The sequence below is a fragment of the Molossus molossus genome, unplaced genomic scaffold (assembly GCF_014108415.1).
Source record: "Molossus molossus isolate mMolMol1 unplaced genomic scaffold, mMolMol1.p scaffold_m16_p_12, whole genome shotgun sequence".
Lineage (NCBI taxonomy): Eukaryota > Metazoa > Chordata > Mammalia > Chiroptera > Molossidae > Molossus > Molossus molossus.
The window spans coordinates 11,850,886-11,866,509 of record NW_023425347.1 but is presented as its reverse complement, the minus strand read 5'-3'; the positions used below and the strand labels follow the sequence as shown (position 1 = coordinate 11,866,509).

Here is a 15,624-nt window from a genome sequence, read left to right as displayed (position 1 = left end):
TTCCACTCTTTCATAACCTCGCACCGTGACCTTGACATGTGGAGAGAGGCTCTGGCAGGGCGCACTGCGCGTGGAGCCAGCTCTGCCGGCGCCTGTGCCCTGGTGCCACATGCCCGTGGCTGCGGTGGCCCCTGTCCCTGGAGGACATGCCTGAGCCGGCACCCTGCGTCCTGACACCCGAGTCCCGGCCGCCGCAGCTGCAGGCCACAAGGACTCCTGCCAGGCTCCCGGAGAAGGGCCTGCGCCTGGGAGGCTGGCTCAGCAGAGAAGGGAGCGTGGGAGAAGGGGTGCGTGTGCGTGTCAGTGTGTGTGTGAGTGTGTGAATATGTGTGTGTGTGCTTTAGAGAAAGACACAGTGAGCAAGGGACAGAGAGAGAGTAATAGAGCTAAGATAGAGATAAAAGAGAATCTACTTCCAACATAGATTTCAAGTTATTTTTTTGTAGGACTACACCTGACTTGATTCTTATAAAAATCAGTTGTAAAAACTGTACACTGGATTCTTAATTGAAGACTTAGATGCTGTGAGAGGAATAGTGGGAAGCAGAAGAAAGTCCCTCGCAGGTCAGAGAGGGGGAGGGCAGCTGGGAGAAGGAGCCACGGGTGAGGGTGAAGCGGGAATCCAGCAGCCGCTTGGGGAGGCCGGGAGCAGGAGGCCTGCACTTTGGTCCCAGGCTCGCTGTCCTTTCGCCCAGCCTGTCCTTGTCCCCCTCCTCACCCTGGTTTGTGTTGGCAAACACTCCTGCCAGAGCTTACTGCATCAGATGGAGCGAAGGGGAAATCGGATTGGCCCCTAATTGGACTTACTGTAGACAATTAGGGTTAAGCTGGCACGGGAACTATCAGACGTGGGGGTTTTCAGGGTTGTTTTTTTTTTTTTTAAATCATATTCTTGGGAAGTTCTCCCAGAATTCAAATGCTTATAAATCAGGATACTGATTTACAGCATCAGGATTTTAAATCTCCTAGTAGCAGGATACTGGGAACAGTCTGAAAATAGCCAGTATGTGCATTGTAATGATATATAATGACATATATATGTATATGGCATATATAAAGATATATGTGTGTGTGGTGTATATAACCCATAATGTATATATAGTACATGGTATAATGGTATATATGGTGTGTGTGTGTATACGTGCATATGTATAAATATGTACATTTATATGTATGGGTGTGCATACACACACCCACAAGCACACACACACTTCCAGGGCATTTAAAAAGAAGTGCACAGGTGTTTTCTTTTCTAAATTACCTAATGTTTAATTGCTGTCTGCATCAATCATTCACAGATGGAGAGGGCTGGACCATTCTCCTGTACCTTCTCGCTTCTTCCTGGAAAGGAAATTTCCATCAGCACTGGACGCCCGGCGTGTGCAGCCATCACGTCCCGAGCCCGGCAGTGAAGCTCTCCCTCACTTGGCACATCTTAGACCCGGTGCTCCAAAGCTGTGTTCCTGACCCATCCATTCAGTCATTTCCTCCTTCACTAAATGAATTAAATCACAATTCAGCAAGCGTTTGGCGATTGCCCACTCTCTAGAAAGCCCTGTGGCACTGCAGGAGTGTGTGTGTGTGTGTGTGTGTGTGTGTGACACTCGGGTTCACGGGCTGACACAGACAGGCACACGGTCCATCTGAGTGCTTGTTTCATCTCTGCAGTTCTTGGGCCACAGAGATAATTCCTCAAACCGTCTACCCCCAGGTCAGAGCCAGCCTCCTGCTTTCCCTGCAGCAGCTGCCCTTTGTGTGTCCGTTTCTGGTGCCCAGTGACCCTGAGGAGGCCGGACACAGACCTGTGGCCCTTACCTTTTGCAGGACCTCTTGGAGGGGTCTCTCCCAGGGAGGTGACACATGGTGAGGAGACCAGTGACGTGGGACCCAGAAGCTGCTCAGGACACAGCATCCCCCCAGTTTTCCTGACGGAGGTAGTCTCGTCCGCTCTTGCGGCTCCTTCCGGCTGCTTCCAGGGGAGTGTGCCAGCCTGTGCCAGCAGTGGCTGTGCCTGAGGCCGGCCCTTCTGCACGCTCAGGGCTGTGTCAGAGGGTTGCTCCTGTCACCATGCCCAGCCAAAGCGCAGACCCTCTGCTCGCGTGGCATGCAGTGATCAGGGAGCCACGGGACACGTCGGGTAGAGCAGCAGCCAGGAGCCAGCGCCCTGGGTCCTGCCCCTGATCATGTCTTCTCTCTGGGTCTCAATGTCTCCCTGACACGAGGGGTTTGAAATAGAACGGCTCTGGGGCCACCTAGTTCTGATTCTTAGGTTAAATGGCGCATAGTGGCCTTCCTTGTACTTGGGGAAGGTGAGGCCTTCCTGTAGCCCCCAGGTAAACACAGTGCAGGTCCTGGCATAGCCCAACCTGGACAAAGGGCTTGTCTGCCCAGATCATCTGTGCAGGAGTATCCTTGGCTCCAAGGGCCACTATCACTGCTGGGGAGGATTGTAATGAAGACGTGTCCATCATTGAGAAATCAGAAATACTCCCTGATCCCCTGCTGTGTGCAGGACACACACCCTATGGAGGAGGGGACACGGAGAAACATGGGGTGGGGCCTGTCCTCCAGGGGCCCACAGCCTGATCAGGCAGCTCCTTGTCTTCCTACGGCCCTCGCTCAGCCTGAGGGAGCAGGTCTGCAGGTGCCCGTCCATGCGGGTGCTGTTGGTACCAGGGAAAGTGTGGGAGCAGACGAGGGCTCTCGGCTTTCCAGCCCTTAGCCTCTCTGGGACAGACTGCCTGTGCCCTGCACTGCCACGTTCACGGGGCCATGTGGAAGACAGCCTTCCTTCCCTGCCTCGCAGTCCTTGACTCATGTCCTCATCATCAAAGTGCTCTCACTCAGTCCTTTTGTTCTCAACTCGCATTACAGCTCTGCCCACACTGGTCCCTTTAACAAGACCGAGCATTGTGCTGCCTTCCTCCCAGCTGTGATCATGCATCACCACGTCCAGGTTTATGGGTGTTGAGCAATACTGATACTCATTTTCATCAGGGCATACATATATGTGCATGCATATATATGTGTATGTATATATGTACACACAAAATAATGCCCCCTTATCCACAGTTTCAGTTAGTTGTGGTCAATATTAAATGGAAAATTCTAGAAATAAACAATTTATAAGTTTTAAGTCTTGCACCGTTCTGAGTAGCATGTTGACATCTTGCGTGTCCAGCTCCACCTCACACAGGATGTGAATCATCTCTCCATCCAGTCTCCATGTAGTCGCCACCTCGGTTATCAGATCACCTGTCGTGTTACCACAGTGATTGTGTTCAAGACGCCCCTATTTTGCTTAGTGATAGCACCCAGCGCAAGAGTAGTGATGCTGGCTGTTCAGATATGCCAAAGAGAAGCTGTAAACTGTATCATGGGAATGTACATATAGGAAAAAATTAACATATATAGTTCATATATAGTTCAGTACTATGTGTGGTTTCAGGCATCCATTGGGGATCTTGGGATGCATACCCCACGGATAAGGAGGGGACTACTATATGTATACAAGTACATATATATATATAATTTCTACGCATTTCTATGCATGTGAAAGAGGGATCAGAGATCATAAGCCTTCATGTAACTAATGCAGTGCTCAGCAATGTCTAGGTGCTCATAAGGACGTTTCCCCCCTATAGACGGATATGATTTGAGAAAAAATACTGCCTAGAAGAATGGAGTGATACAGACCAAGTTTATAAAAGTCCCTAACTACTAGCTTATTGGGACTCCTGATAGATTTTATCGTCTAAATTTGGAGGGAGCTAAGCCACTGGCCACCATGGCATCGCTTTCTGTTTGCTGAGCCCTGCCTGCCCCATGGCTCTGTAGGATTTCCGTTACCGACGTGTGTCCAAACAGGATGCCATTATCAATCCGTTCTGAGACGTCCCTGTGAGTGTCCGTTTTTCTCTCATCTATTTTATCCAGATATCTATGCCCCACGACTAGATGTCATCATTTCTGGGATACACGTTATTGTCACATTGCTGAGGTTGCAATCATTTAAAATCAGTGGTGTGTCATAACTTGTTACGGTTCATTTCTTTCTTAGTGGCACTGTGAACGGTGCTCCTCTGACTGCTCGAGATTTGTGGGAGTATTGCATGCGGAGGCCTTGGGAAGTCCTGAACAGGTGACAGCTGTTTTCGTAACTCCCTTCCCAAAGAGGGGAGGACGCGGGCGTCCTGGAAGAAAAGGCTCCTCTTCCATCGCTTCAGCAGTCTCCCAGGTACCGTGGTCGGCTGGAGCTTCTTCCTTGCCTCCTGCCTGGTCTCTGTTTCCTGCCTGCGTTTCTGTTTAACTGGGCTGTCTGTCCAGCTGAGTCCTGGCTTCCCTCTAGGCTCCACCCTCTGCTATCTCTTGGCTCCCTGCTCTGCAATCTGTGGACACTGTCATGCCCACGGGTACCCACCGAGTCTCCCAAACCCCAGTCAAGCAGGGACCGAGCGGCCTGCGTTCCAGGGAGAGGAGCTCAGCAGGAGAACCAGACTGTGCTTTTTACTTTTGTATCCTCGGCACTTTGCACATTTATTGGGACATATAAATAAATGTTTATGCAAAAAAAAAAAAATCCACAAGCCAACAGATTCATAGATTTTACCTACACGTGACATGTAGGTGCAGACATCTACTTCCTGCGCGGTTCTCCTTGTTTCCATGACCAGGAGGAGTTCCCTGGCTGGGCTGCGGCTTCGGGTCTGTAGGGCCGGCCGCTGGCCTTTCCATTTGGATGCGCTGGTTTTGTGTTTTGTTCTGCCCCTTTGGCTGGGATGAGATGTCATTAGCTTTGTTGGGGTGGGTGAGGTGGGGCATACATGTCTCATCTCTCTCTTTCTGCATAATGTCATACCTGGCCTGGCCTTGAAATTTCCAGTTTACCTGGGACAGGTTCAAGTTTGTGGCTGCAGCCTGAGCTGGGCCAGGTAAAGGTCCACAGGTGTTTGCCTTCCAGCTCAGTCTACGTGAAGGCTGTTTGCGCCTGTCAAATGCCTGGGCTTCTGTCCTGGTGCCTTGTCTGGGTCAGGTTCACCTTTGGCTTTGACCTCACCCTTTTGTAAAGGTTTGGCTCTTCACCGGCTCACCTCCTCCGCCGGCAGGGGATTGAGTTCCCCTGTGAAGCGAGCCCTTGCTTGCTGCACTGGAGGGCACAGAGCCATTCGGGGACAAGGCCCCTGCCATCAGGAGCAAGCCTTCCACGCAGCAGCATGCTGAGAAGGAGGACCAGCCCCGTAAGATACCTCCCATGTAGTGGACTGGTTTGTTCTCAGGGCTTCTGAATTGTTTCCTTCACATTCGCTCTTTTCCAGATTCTGGTGTACTAGCTCAGACTTCCCCCAGGAAACGGATCTCCCGGCAGCCTCTGAGGCGGCGCTGGTCTTCACTTTCTTCCATTAGGGCCGTGGTGGGAGCTGTGATCATGGCGCCCACAGGTGGCTCAGCGGTGAGGCGCTGGCAGTGGTGTGCTGTGTGGACTCCTGAGAGCTGATTTCTAAATAACCAGACATTCTGCTGACTGGTCAGCCACGGCAGGTACGTTTTCACCAGAGGACTCGGCAGATGCAACGGCAGAGCCTTCCCCCTTCCCTGGTGGAGCCAGGTAACCAGCATGCCCCTGAGCCAGCTCCGAGTCAATGCCGCAGCGTGGGAGGTGCGATAGCTGATTACTTCACCTTTTTCTTCTTTTCCTTTTTAGCTATACATTTTATCAAGAAATCAGTGTTCATAACGGGACAAGAAGAGAGGCCTACGGTGAGAGTTTGAACTAGTCCACAATACAGCAGAGACTCACGCGGTAAGACTACAGCCGCCGCGGTGTGGGAGGCGAGCGTGGTGCACCTGGCCCCGCACCTCCTTCCAACAAGGGCACCTGTCCCCTGCTGCCTCGACTAGTCAGCAGAGAACTTTCTCCTACAACCTTGTCTGGAGGTCGCCCTTGACTGAAGGAGGCCCGCTCAGTTAGCCCTCCTCCCTTTCCCCGTGGGGTACAAAAGCCACCCCGCCTCCAGGTGAGACGCTGGGTGAGAGTTACAGGCTGCTCGCGTCCAAGCCATTTGCTTCTTTCAGTTTCTCCTAACGAAAGGCCATCAGGCACATACTTGAGGGTAACATAAACCATTAACTTTATAGTGAAACCAGACATGTTAGATTTTTCTCCTTCTGTTTCCTTTGTGGAGCAGACTCTGAAAACACTCATTTCAGAGAAAGAGCTGAAAGCAAAAGGGAGGACCCCCCCCCCACTGCCAGTGCCCGGTGGACACAGCTTCCGTGGGGAGCCCCTCACGCCTGCACACCTCTCGTTATCAGCAGTCCTGTTTGCAGGCAGGTCCCTGCTCCAGCCTGAGGCAGAGGAAGGGGCCCCTGGCAGGGATGATGCAGCGGGTAAGCCCCTGAGGAGGGGACACTGTGCAGTGAGGAGCTGGGAGGAAGCAGATGCGCAAAACCTTAGAGGAGGAGGAGACCTAAGGGTCCCCAGCACTGGAGGACTGGCTGGAAGCCCAGGTGACCACCCCAAACGATGGGTGGGAGCAGGTGGGTGAGCAGGGGAGGGGCTGGAGCCACTGGAGTTGCCACGTGGGTCCTTGTAGGCCCGAGAGAGGAGTTCAGATGTCTTCTAAGGGTGAACCCCTCAGGTCTTTCATCTTGGTGAGGCAACCACCAGTCTGACGTACGGGACGCCCTCCGGGCATCCTGAGACGCGATGATTTTCTTCACAAGGGTGGCTGAAACTGGTATTTCCTAATATAAATGAAAAATGGATCATTCAGATGAGTAGTACCAGGTACCACTCACTGTTCCTCCTCTGTAAATCGCTTCTACAGCTAAACAGTGTCAGGGTCTGTGCTGGTTGTCCTGTCCCAGTGCATCGTGTGGCTGAAGTACACACAAGGATGGCCTTCCTTCAGGCCCGTCGTCCTTGCCTTGCGCGGCAACCCCCGAAACCAACACTGACCTAGCAGTCTCGGTGCTCTGAACGTCACCCAGCTGCCAGGTCTCCCCGAGGGGAAGGACGGGGGTGGGGCGCGGGGCGGGGGTGGGCCAGGAGCACAGCTCCATCACGCCGCTGTTCTCCCTGGGCTGGAGGGAAATGCCAAACAGAGTTTGCTCCCAAGGCTCCCAGCCTCCAGAAATGGACCGAGAGTCTCCCAAAGTGGCTGCTTTTATGTAGATGAGTTGACAGAGACTGACCGATTGTACTCCGATTCAGTCAGTGCTTGCTACTGGAGTAAACAGTTTTAGGTGGTATTTTTCTGTCCATGTTAGCCTCTCTTCCATGAGAATTCCTTCCTGAATGCCCCGGGCACTCCGTTCCTTCTTGTCCTGGGCCGAGGCCGGTGGTGCACTGCTAGAGGTGAGTGTGCCTGAGGCAGGACAGTAAGAAGCTGGGACATTCCCTGACAGGTAGACTAAGGGAGACTGAGACGGTAGAATTAAATGAAATCAAACAATCTGAGCGATTTGCGGCCACCTTATGAATCACAAGGTTTTATCTTTCCTAACCAAGGACACTTAGGAGCAAACGGTTTACACATTCCAGGCTGTCCTGGGGCAGACTGACTTCATCCCTGTCGCTCTCCAATGATGTTCGTGATGGTGTTCTTTAAAAATGAAACCAACCAGCCCTGGCCGGTTTGGCTCAGCAGTTAGAGCGTTGGCCTGCGGTCCAGAGAGACCCGGGTTCAGTTCCCACTAAGGGCACGTACCTCGGTTGCAGTTTGTCTCCGACCCTGGTTGGTCGTGCGGGTGGCAGCCACTCGATGTGTCCCTTTCACATCGATGTTTCTCTCTCTCTCTCTCCCTCCCTCCCACTTTATCTGAATAAAAAACGGAAAAAAGTCCTTGGGTGAGGATAAAAAAATAAAAAATAAAAATAAAAATGAAACCAACCAGAAAATAAACCCTGAATCTTCTATACACACATGTTGAATCAATGTACTGAAGTACACACCTGAAAAGCTAATGAATATTCTGGTAAGACCCCGCCCTGAGACCTCCCCTAGGATATCAGCAGGCCAAAGAGAGGAAAAGCCGGAGGACACAGGGGCCACAGGACACTCTTGCTAGAGCACATTCACGTCTTGTATTTTTGCTGTTTTTCTCCTAAATTCTAAGGGATCCCACGAGACTTGCAACCAGGGGAGCAGCGGGCAGCAGCGGCTTGTCCCGGGTTAACCCCTGAAACTCTCCCCAAGGCCCCCCTTTTCTCTGGTTTTCTCGCCTGTTGCGTCTTCTGCCTTAAGCCCTTCCTTTGTCTCCCTGTCCCCAGCTTTAATAAACATACTCTCAGAACCACCTGGGCTGTCCTGTGAAATCTTTCCCACACAAAGTCAAGAGCCCACATGCTACCGGCAGGCCGCAGGCACACCTGTCCCGGCCCAGACCCCAGCTGGTAACATGACGAAAAAGGCAGGCACAGCTCTGCAGCGTGCTGCAAGGAGGACTCTGGCGCAGGGGCATCAGATGTGCCCTCATCTGGCCTGACCCAGGAAGGGGTTGTGGGGGTTCTGAATGAGCCATCCCAACATGTGCACTCTGTGGTGTGTAGATTGTTCGGAGCTAAAGTCAACTTAGGCACAGACTCAAGAGAAACTTCTGCCCTCCCTTAACTGCTCTCCCTTAATACAAGAACTTGAATTAGGGGCCTTACCCATAATAAACGGTGATCAGAGAAAACCTCTACAGGGCAGGGCAAACGTCTGCTTGCTAAAGGCCTGCCCTTGTCATCCTGCACTGACCCTTTGAGGCCCCAGGGCACGCAGCGGGCCCCTAGCTCAGAGTGTCTTACACACCCACGTCCCCTGTCTGTCTCTGGGCCTCTCCTGCGGCTGGGGTCTCTGTCATGTACGCAGGGTTCCCGTACATGCGTGTGGATTAACTCTTGTTCATCTGTCTCACATCTATGTGATTATCAAATCAGCCCCGAACACCTTGAGGAGAGAGGAACGCTTGCCCCTCCCCCAACCTGATGTGAGCTCTTGAGGTTAAGGCCTGGGCTGGGCCCTGAAGAACGTTAGATGAACTGTCACAGTTCGACTGTCGGTCTGCAGGCTTTGAGAGCCATTAAATAACTGTAAGGAGCACACGTGTTGAAAACGGGACTCTGGCTGTGATCGGGGGAAGAGGGCTGAAGGGTTTAGTTATCATTGCCGAACAATAAATGACATCAAAGCACAATGGCCGTGACCACTGCGCCTGCCCCCTGGGCCGGCATCCCCGGAGCTGCGGGCGGGAGGTTCTAGCCCGGAGTCTCCATGCGGTGGCCACGAGGACGCTGAAGCCACAGGCGTTAGAGGGCTAAGGGGCCGCCTCCATGGCTGCCAAGTCCGTGCTGTCGTCGGTGGATCATACGTTCCTCTTCCTGCCAACCGTGCCGCGGCCTGCGTGAGTGTCCCTGTGACATGGTTGCGGGTGACCCCAGGGCGGGGGACCTAGGGGAGCCAGGCAAAGCGGCTGTTATGAAATGAATATTTTTGCCCCTCCCCCCAAATTCATAAGTTGAAACCCTAACCCCAAATGTATGTTATTTGGAGCTGAGGACTCTGGAAGGTACTTAAGGTTAAATGAGATTATGGGGTGAGGCCCTGATTTTTTCAGGCTGGAGCCCTTATCAGAAGAGGAAGGGACCGGGGCGCTTTCTCTCTCTGCCCTGGGAGCGCACAGTGGGAGGGAGGGTAGCTGTCGACAAGCCGGGGCAGGGGCAGCTCTCACTAAACACCCAGTTTTCTGGCACTTTGACCTTGGGCTCTCAGCCTTCAGAACCACGAGAATCAGAGGTTTGCTGTTCAGGCCACCAGTCTGCGGCGTCCTGTGACAGCAGCTGAGCCCACCGAGCAGTGGCGATGCCTTTTGCGACCTGACCCACTACCGTCACTTCATCACATTCTATTTTCTAAGAAAAGGTCACTGAGTCGAGCCCACATTCGAAGGAAAGGGAATGAGACCCCACCTTTAGAAGGAAGGCATGTCGAAGGACCTGTGGACATAATTGAAATATCCCTTTGATGTTTTTGGAAGAAGAGTTACCCCACCGGGGTGAGAAAGGAAGGGGGCTGTCATCCAGCCCTAACGCAGGCAGAAGGGGGCACCGAGCTGAGACAGCAAAGTGGTGGAGGGACAGGACTGGGAGGCTGACTGCAGGCTGAGCTGGGACAGCGAAAGGGAAGTGATGTGGAGGAGGAAGAGTGAGTCAGGACATCTGACGGTGAGACGGCTCTGTGACGCGAGCGGGTGCTTCAGGCAGATGCCACACGTGGTCTGTGGCCTTCATCTGGGGTCCCGAGGATGAAAACTGTGGGTGTAGATGAGATCACCTGGGCGAGGGACATGAAATAAGGGGAGCACAGGGCTCAGGGCAGAGCGCTGGGAACCCCCGTCACTTGGATTCGTGTAGAGGAGGTGATCTGGAGAAGGAGACTAAGCATGGGGAGAGGGAGGGAGAACTCCAGAGACTGGCCTCGGGAGAGCCAGGCGGAGAGGGGTCCTAAAATGACGCAGCTGGACGGTCTGGCGAGATGGCGCGTGGTGGTCCGGAGGCCAAGCGCTTCGGTGGAGTGAGGGGAGCAGGGTGAATTGGGCTAAGGAGGGAATATTTGGAAGGAAAGAAAGTAGACACAGACTGGTTGACAGCCCTTTAAGAAGGTTGTCAGAGGATGGCCACAAACAGACCTTGTAAAGGTCGTTGTCACACCCAGGGGAGGGTGCAGTGGTGGGGAGACAAGAGTCAGCCAGTTCAGCGAGGGAGTCACCTGCCTTTGCTCTTAGTTGGGTGCTTTCTCCCCTAACAGAAGGGAGGAGGTGGGGTTGGGTGCTCATGATGGGGGTCTGTAGATTTGGGATTTCCCTCAGGTGCCTTCTGTTTTCTCATGAATTGTAAGTCTAGGTTAGCAGTACTCATCTGTGGTTCCATGTTAGAATCCCGTGGGGGAGCTTTTAAACCCCCTGTCTGCCCAGGGTCGCCTCTCAGACTCACTGTACAGAATCTCTGGGTTGGAACCCAGGCATCAGTACAGTTTGAAGTTCTCCACACAAGGCCGAGTGCAGCCAGGAACGAGGAGGGTCATCGCTGGAGGGGACCTGGGAGGGGACAGGGGTGGCGTGGCCACCGCTCCAACCGTGGGAGTACAGCGTGAGCCGCCTGGCAGGGCTGCCAGACGACACGAGGCCTGTTAGAGGCAGGCGACTGTGCATCTCGTGCGGTGACTGCCTGGCTGTGTGGTTTCCTCCAGCAGCTACCCGCCTGGCTTCAGGTTTGATGACAGTAGGTGGTAGAAGATCTTAATTTTTGTGCTTTTCTTTCAACATCTGAAAAATGGACATAATAGTCTTTATAGGACTGATGTAGGAATAAGGGAGATAATGGGTATAAACACCTAGCACAGCTCATAGCACATAATAAGTGCTCAATAAATGGTTACTGGTAGTATCAGTAAATACCATCTCTTGACTAGCATGGAGGTTGTGGGTGGGAGAGTGGTGGGACAGAGCTGTACAAGCCTATTTGTGGAGAGAAGCTTGTTTAATAGGCATGAGAACTTTGGAGGGATTCCAAGCTGGGGTGACATAGTGCCTGCTTTTGGGGTCCTGGAGAGAGGTGACTGGAGAGCTGCAGGCAGATCCAGCTGCTCTGGCTGTCCTCGTGGGGCTGCGGTGTGCTGTTCGCTCAGACTTCGTTTTGCTGTCTCTTTCCTGGCACAGTGGGGCCATGCCTAGTTTGAAGAGCAGATGATGAAGCATTAGAGCCCCTGTCACTGGGTCTGATGAGCTGTGCAGAACAGTCAGGGACAGGGAGGTCCAACACTCTGCTCAGTGAAGGGGACATTCTTCAGGGGCCTGCTTCTGTTTGTTCTGATCATTCCTGTTGGTATACTACCCTGATCGGCAAGGAGGGCACATTTTTATAACCTAGCTCCAGTACTGTGCTCTCCACCAGATGAAAGGAAGGTCCCTTGTCATGAGGTGGAGCTCTGTTGAAACCATGTAGCACAAGAGATAACTCATGCCTAGAAAGACACACCTGATCAGAGCGGCCTCTTATCTTTGCAATGCATTCTTCCAATGTGACCTTTAGCTGCAATGGTCATTATAACTCTGGTAAGTCCTGTCCAAGATTACAGGTTGTGGAGAGAAGGAGCTTACATGCCCTGCACCATGGCCTTCTTGCCCACAGAGACTACAAGTCCCAGCATTCATTGCACTTCAGTCCTGGCCACCACCCCTGTTAATAAAGAGGCCCCTGGCCCTCTCCAGAAATGCCCCCTCCTTACCTTCCAGCCAGCTGGCAGGTTGCCTCCCAGGCCTTGACTCAGGCAATTGCTTTGTTTTGATGCCATAGTGGTGACCTCATTTCTGGAGGTTTCTTTACACCATGATGAGACAGGAGAAGCAAGATCTCTAGCAGAGAGCTGCCTCACTGCCCATTCATTCAACCAGTGACCAGAACCCTGGCAAGATCGAGGGTTTTGTCAGATGGGAGCTGTAGTAGTGAATATAAAAAGTGAAACCAGATGTTCACCCGCCAGTTGCCTCATATCCATGCAGGGGCTTGGAAGAAGAGGCTGTAAAAATGTCACAGTCCTTGATTCCCAAGGCCCAGATTTACGCACCACGTAACCTTGCACCATGAATCCACCACCCCAACCCTCAGCTCCTGGAGAGGCAGACCCCAGCTGTACCGCTGACCAGAGGCGGTGGATGGTGCTGGAGAGGCAGGGGTGGGGAACACAGGGGCAGAGAGCCTGGCGGGGAACCAGCGATTGCTTTTCAAGAACTTTAAAGAGGGCAAAAGATTTTACAAGACTGGCTTGGAGTTTGGTGTTTTTAGGAGATACATCAATTCTATTTTGCATTTTAGCCTAAAAGGGAACTCGATTTCTCTTTGGAAAGTATTGGCAGATGCACAAGAACTCTGAGGGGGCGGAACTCACATAAGCAGAGGTGTCAGTGGCCACAGGAGAAGGGTGGTCCGTCCTCTGGCAGCTGGGATTTATTCTGAGAGCCACGGGAGCCGTCCGACAGGCTTTAGGAAGCATCTGTCCGCGGTGTGAAGACAGAACGACGGCGGTGGGGCAACAATGAAAGCGAGGAGACAACTCAGGGTCACAGAAGTCCAGGCAGCGGTGGCAGCTTGGACAGGGTGGAAGACATGAGCATGGACAATGACGAACAGACTCCATGATGGTGGGACAGGGGGAAGAATCAACGAGCCTCTCAGACTTCTGGTGTGAGCAGCTGAGTGGACAACGGTGCCATTTTAACAGGGAGGCCTGGCGGAGGATCATGTGTCGAGGAGATTAAGACTTAGGTTTTGGACACGTTGGACTGGAAATACGTATAGACATAATGGATGTTTTATTTATTTTTATGATAATGTCAAGTTTAATCTGCCAAATACACAAGTTGGATTTGTGGAGCATGTTTTGCCTGGGTGCTGCACAGTAAACAGGGGTTTCTTGGCCAGAAGGGTGGGAATGGGGCAGAGAAGGGCACAGGGAAGGTCATGGAAGAAGCATGACCCTCAGGGACCCAGGGGTACAGGCTCCCAGATGACAGGCCCTGAGTGAGCACCCAGGCAACACAGATGGGCTGGGTGTCGCAGACTCACCAACAGCAGCCCCCGCCCAGCACAACTGCCCCCTGCTGTGCAAGCTTCTGGACAAATGGATGCTCTTCTTACCCCACCTCCCAGGCACCCACAATAAAGGTTCTGAATTCTAAAAACAGCAAAAACATGTGAATGGTTACAAATGACGTGCTGTTCTGCATCTTTCTGTCTCAAAGATAGCAGCTGCCCCCTCCCCCGAGCCCCCATCCACCATCCCCCAAACAATTTCCTGGCCAAGATGAAAAGGAGGCCCCAGGCCATGGGGGACTCCTTGTCTTGAGGGGCTGCCGCAGCGGTGACAGGGCACAGGGTGGGCGAGACACAGCAGGGGTCCTGGCCACATGGCCCAGTTCCCCGGTATCTCTTCCCACAGGCCTAGCTGCTTATTCGGGGAGTGCGCCTGCATTCGTTCTCCTGACAAAGTCCCGTCATCTTTCGCTTTCCTCTCTTCTTCTTTCTTCCTGGAGGCCTCCTCCGCTGCTCTCGGACGATGGCCAGGCGGGCGAGGCCAGCCTTGGCTTGCTCTGTCTTCCCAGCTAAATGCATTTTCATGTAACGCTCGTTTGCTTTCTGCTTCTCGATTTCCTCTCCTTCTCTCCTTGAAAGCTCCTTGGGCCCGTCCAAGTCCACCTGTGTGGCTTTTTTGGTTGTCTGTGCCACCCAGCTGGGGTTCTCAATGTCGATAAGGCCTTCCACACCTTTGCGCTTTTGCTGGTAATTGTCTTCTTCATCCTCATTCATCTGAGTCTAGTGATTTCCTCTCCTTTTTGGGGTCACCTGCAGCCCCATCTTCACCTTCTTCCTGTTCCTCTTCTTCCCTGGCCTGCTTTTCAGCCTGGAGCTGCGCACTGATCTCCTGGGGGCTCGTGTACTGCTGTGCCCGGCCTTTGTGGCCTCCTGTCCTCCCTCCTTTGGGTACCGCGGCTCCTGCCACTCCGGCGGTGGCGGCGCCTCGCACTCCATTATGGATGTTTCAGAGACAGCTGGATATATGGTCTGGAGACATGAAGAGAGGTCAAGGCTGGAATACAAACTTGAGATTCGTATTAGAGATGACAACTGAAAGTGCAGACGCAGCTCTCAGGCCGCGTGGCCGGTGCTATCAACACCATCGTTGCCGTCGCCGTCTGAACTCTGCATAGGTGTCTGCTAGGCAGGGGGCCTTAGGTGGTGGATGCAAACGCACCAGCCCGGTCCTCCTGCAGCCGCCTGGGGCTGGCGTCCTTCATCTCTCCTGCTGAGCCCACGAGCGGCTCCACAGTCTCTCCGTGGGCTGCCCTGGTCGCTGCCTGCCGCGGACCGAGTGCCAACGTGGCACCAACTCCCACCGCCCTGCTCCTGGAGCAGCAGCGTTCTTCCCAGATTCTCCATTTCTGTCTTTGTGCTTCATCTGGCTCGCATTTTCTACTCTCCTAACATTCTCCCAGCTTGCTGACATTTTTACAGTGGGCATACCCTTATTACTTTATTATTAGTCACTAAACAGAAATGATTTGCTTTTCATTCAATCCATTTGTTCGAAGCGCTACCATAGTTTCTAGTACCTTTCAAATGGCCAAGTTCTGATAGCTTCTGGGTGTGTGTCTAAGCAGCTGACGGCCAGGATGCCAGCCGGCGGGCCACAGGGACGCAGGCTGCAGAGCCTCTGCTCATGCTTTGCTCCCTGCAGTTTCTGATCTTCACAGCAACTGTGGTTTATATTTGTTCCCATTAAATAGTAAAAATGTTCAGTTCTGTATATTCTTCATATAAAAGGACTCAACCACCCCCCCCCCCATAAGGCTTAAAGCAGATGCCCGCTTGTACTGTAGAGCTAAAAACAGTGCATGTGTGGCTGAAGCCCGAACACATGCACAGAACAGCTGGGGGTGTTTGCTGTGGTCAAGTGTGGAGCCCCTGGCCAGGAGAGGGAGGCCCGGGGAGATTTGATTTTTTATCCAGGAGAGCCTGAGACCAGCCCTTCTCTGTTTGGGACTCTCTCTCTCTGTGAGTCCTCCCTCTGCATTCACCCCCCCTCC

General features: G+C 52.9%; 1 pseudogene; it reads right to left on the bottom strand.

Moving 5' to 3' along the window:
- Positions 1 to 14,835, bottom strand: part of LOC118626200 — a 52,804-nt pseudogene extending 37,969 nt beyond the window's left edge.
- Positions 14,836 to 15,624: the final 789 nt, after the last annotated feature.